The sequence below is a fragment of the Microcaecilia unicolor genome, chromosome 1 (genome assembly GCF_901765095.1).
Source record: "Microcaecilia unicolor chromosome 1, aMicUni1.1, whole genome shotgun sequence".
Taxonomy (NCBI): domain Eukaryota; kingdom Metazoa; phylum Chordata; class Amphibia; order Gymnophiona; family Siphonopidae; genus Microcaecilia; species Microcaecilia unicolor.
The window spans coordinates 250,480,756-250,485,803 of NC_044031.1; positions in this window are offsets into that span (position 1 = coordinate 250,480,756).

Sequence of the window (5,048 nt, forward strand, 5' to 3'; positions counted from 1 at the left end):
CTATGATTTGGATTATTCTTCCCAATGTGCATCAGTTTACTTTTGTCCACATTAAATTTCATTTGCCATTTGGATGGAGTATCAGTCTGTGCCGTTCTCTTTTGTTAGAGGAATTACCACCCCAAGCCCCATAACCTTTCCAGAGTAGCCACCGCTGCTTTCCTCTTGGCTAGAGCTTGACAGGAAGAAACATGAAATAATTGTAAATTGCACCAGGAAAACTCTACACATAGCCTTGAGTGATGGGCATAGGTCATGTCCTGTCTTTGGAATGCCACCAGGGGGAGCTCTGTGTCTCTGATTACAATGGTGGAGGACTATTTATTTTTGTTACATTTGTACCCCGCACTTTCCCACTCATGGCAGGCTCAATGCGGCTTACATGGGGCAATGGAGGGTCAAGTGACTTGCCCAGAGTCACAAGGAGCTGCCTGTGCCTGAAGTGGGAATCAAACTCAGTTCCCCAGGACCAAAGTCCACCACCCTAACCACTAGGCCACTCCTAAACTCATAGGAAATGTTCTTGCACTTCTAAGGTTGACAGATATGGGGGGCCTGTCAGGGAGTAGAATAGGTTCCCTTTTAAGAAAGGGGGCCCAGCTAGGAAAGTTCTGGCCCCATCTGGAAGTAAGGGGAGTGTTCTGGAAAGGATGAGGTTTGGTTCCAGACCAGAGATGGATGAGCTGGGCTGACATTCCCAGAGACTGGACCCTTAAGTCAGATGATATTAGTAGATTATTGAAGAGGAGTTTTGCAATGTTAGGACTGCAGTGTGGAGTGAACAGTGAGTTGTTTTGGAATTAGGACTAATAGCCGGGGGTGGAGAGAGGCAATGCCTGTGACGGAGGATGCTGGCTGTTCAGTCCTCTCTCACAGGCCCTGCCTGGGACAGCTTTAATTTCCTTATGCGCCGAGGACCACCTCGCCTGCAGCACTGTTTCTCTGCTGGTCCAGATGGCCCCTGGCTGAGATCACAGTCAATGCGGGGGAGGGAGAGGACTTTTAGACTTCCTTTTGGATGCTCAAAAGACTGGTGCCAATACAGCTTTGCCCAAAAGTCATGGGTGCCAGACCGGTGGCGCCCAAACAGCAGTACTCAAAAGTCAAGCTTCCAAAGGAAAACAATCTGTTTGGAAAACAGGTGCTGCAGAATATCAGTTTTCATGATAGATACAAAGCCAAAGTGACTTAGGTAAGGATAGAAGAAGAAACATCGATGAGAAGTAACTTGCCTTTCTTGAAAGTAAAACAGTGATGGAGACAAGTAGGACGATACTGGGTAAATGTACCTTTTGCATATAAAGGGTCACAAAGTGGACTCAAAGCCCCGGGGGCAACCAGAAGATTTTAGGCTTACACATGTAATTTTAAATTGTTTTCCTGGTGGCCCAGTGGCCTCCTCTCCCCCCCCCCCCCCGACACCACAAAAGACTGACCCCTGGTGGCCCAGTGGGCAACCCTACTCCCCACCCACCCTGGTAGTTCAGTGCCCCCCAATGTACCTTGAGGAGGGAGTAACACTGCCACCTCCAACATGGTGGCACCCCGCCCTGTCCAGTGCATCCTGGGAGTCGCTGGGGGGGCTTCCCTACCATAGCTGTTGTCAGATTTTGGGTTCAAGCAATCAAACTACTAAAATCGAAAGAAGCAGATGATCTGTTTAAATCTGCTCCCCATTTGTCTGTCAATGTTGATGTATTTTTCAGAGGGGAGAACTCCAGAGTACTAACACTGACAAACGGTTTTATCTTTCAGAGCCGAAATGGAATTAAGTTTAGATCTATAATGACCAGACAGTGCAGACTTGTCCAGGGCGGAAACATAATGGTGCAATTGATGATAAGCGAAGACATCTGTCAATTGAATGAAAGAACCCCTCCCAGAGTCTGCAATGACAATAATAAGTCATTCGGCTGCAGCACATGTTCAAACACGAAACTCCTAAGCCCTCCCACCTCCAAAATGTCCCATTCTCTACTCCATGTAGAAAGTCTGCATTCCCCCGAATATGTAGAAGAGCTGAGATATGAGGAGGCAAGCTCTATACAGTGGGGGAAATAAGTATTTGATCCCTTGCTGATTTTGTAAGTTTGCCCACTGACAAAGACATGAGCAGCCCATAATTGAAGGGTAGGTTATTGGTAACAGTGAGAGATAGCACATCACAAATTAAATCCGGAAAATCACATTGTGGAAAGTATATGAATTTATTTGCATTCTGCAGAGGGAAATAAGTATTTGAATCCCTCTGGCAAACAAGACCTAATACTTGGTGGCAAAACCCTGTTGGCAAGCACAGCGGTCAGACGTCTTCTGTAGTTGATGATGAGGTTTGCACACATGTCAGGAGGAATTTTGGTCCACTCCTCTTTGCAGATCATCTCTAAATCATTAAGAGTTCTGGGCTGTCGCTTGGCAACTCGCAGCTTCAGCTCCCTCCATAAGTTTTCAATGGGATAAGGTCTGGTGACTGGCTAGGCCACTCCATGACCCTAATGTGCTTCTTCCTGAGCCACTCCTTTGTTGCCTTGGCTGTATGTTTTGGGTCATTGTCGTGCTGGAAGACCCAGCCACGACCCATTTTTAGGCCCTGGCGGAGGGGAAGGAGGTTGTCACTCAGAATTGTACGGTACATGGCCCCATCCATTCTCCCATTGATGCGGTGAAGTAGTCCCTGTGCCCTTAGAAGAGAAACACCCCCAAAACATACACATTTCCACCTCCATGCTTGACAGTGGGCGGTGTTTCTTTGGGCATAGGCAGCATTCTCTTCCTCCAAACACGGCGAGTTGAGTTCATGCCAAAGAGCTCAATTTTTGTCTAATCTGACAACAGCACCTTCTCCCAATCACTCTCGGCATCATCCAGGTGTTCACTGGCAAACTTCAGACGGGCCGTCACATGTGCCTTCCGGAGCAGGGGGACCTTGCGGGCACTGCAGGATTGCAATCCGTTATGTCGTAATGTGTTACCAATGGTTTTCGTGGTGACAGTGGTCCCAGCTGCCTTGAGATCATTGACAAGTTCCCCCCTTGTAGTTGTAGGCTGATTTCTAACCTTCCTCATGATCAAGGATACCCCACGAGGTGAGATTTTGCGTGGAGCCCCAGATCTTTGTCGATTGACAGTCATTTTGTACTTCTTCCATTTTCTTACTATGGCACCAACAGTTGTCTCCTTCTCGCCCAGCGTCTTACTGATGGTTTTGTAGCCCATTCCAGCCTTGTGCAGGTGTATGATCTTGTCCCTGACATCCTTAGACAGCTCCTTGCTCTTGGCCATTTTGTAGAGGTTAGAGTCTGACTGATTCACTGAGTCTGTGGACAGGGTTTTCATACAGGTGACCATTGCCGACAGCTGTCTGTCATGCAGGTAACGAGTTGATTTGGAGCATCTACCTGGTCTGTAGGGGCCAGATTCTTACTGGTTGGTGGGGGATCAAATACTTATTTCCCTCTGCAGAATGCAAAAATTCATATACTTTCCACAATGTGATTTTCCGGATTTAATTTGTGATGTGCTATCTCTCACTGTTACCAATAACCTACCCTTCAATTATGGGCTGCTCATGTCTTTGTCAGTGGGCAAACTTACAAAATCAGCAAGGGATCAAATACTTATTTCCACCACTGTATCTAGTAAGATCTTGCCATAAATACCTTAAAGAGCGTAACAAAATTCTTCCCTGCAAACTGTGCTTTCCCAGGTGACTGTAATAAAAAATTAAAATGCCAGATTGGGGTATAGTCTTCTTTGTTCATGATCCAGTCCCCCAAGCGTTGAGCAAGACAGGCTTGATTATACATGTACAAATCCGGTAACCCCAAACCTCCCATACGAGGTATAGGAGCATTCGGTTTTATCCCACCCCAACAGAAATGGGAGAGATGTCGATGGAGATTGCAGAAATCCTTCCTCAACAGTTTAAGAAGAAGCATTTGAAAGTATATCGCCTTCTTGCGAATTTAACCATATTAAAAAGGTGTATTCTGCCAGTCCGATAAGGTTTCCGCAGTTTGAGTCCAGTAAATGGGAAATATTGCGATAATAAAGCTGATATTTTCATAAAGAGTTGAATTCCCTAATATTAAAAAGAATTTTTAGCCCAACGCAAGGGCTCCTAACCCTGTTGAACCGTGTCCAAAGAGGCCAACTCCAGGGACACCTGAAAAATCATCATATTCCTCAAAAGTGTCTATGAATGCCCCAAATGACTGCTGGGGATTAGTAAGATCAATGTACCAATAAGTCATCGGCAAAGACAGAAATTTTAAATTCTGATGTTTTAAATGTCATTCCTGCAATATATCTGGATTTTTCAGGCTGCTTTTAACTCCTAACTCCTATTCACTTGTTCAGTATCCATGTCTGTTCTATCATTCCCACCTTAAGTAATTCTCTTATCCCTTATTTGTCTGTCTTGAAGATCTGTCTCTTACATGTTTAGTGTACAGCGCTGCGTGTGCTATAGAAATGATAAGTAGTAGTAGTAGATTTACTAAAATGTCCCTAACAAGGGGATCAGTTTCCAAACAAAGAGTAAAGGAGATAAAGGACATCTCTGGTGTGTGCCCTGATGGATTCTAAAGGACTGAGAAAAAAAACCCATTAACCACATAATGGCCCTGGGGTATTTTAATGTTTAATAGCATTTGATATACAGCCTACATTAGTGATGTCAAGGCAGTTTACAGTAGTCTGTGATAATACAAAGGCAAACAAAAGAGTGAGAACGAAACAGACCTAAAAAGACCAGAAACAGAGCTTGTTATTTCCACTACCCTACTACTACTACTATTTAGCATTTCTAAAGCGCTACAAGGCATACGCAGCGCTGCAAACATAGAGAAAGACAGTCCCTGCTCAAAGAGCTTACAATCTAAGCTCAGGTGAGGGCCATTGATTCACCACACTGAGCTCTAGTCCCCCATTGGCCCAAAAGCTCAACCAAAATGCCAACTTTCTTCTCTTCAGGTTTACCCCCTCCCTAGCTTTCTCTATCTCTAACAGAGTATAGGAAGGGTTCAAGCTATCTCTCTTACTCCTGG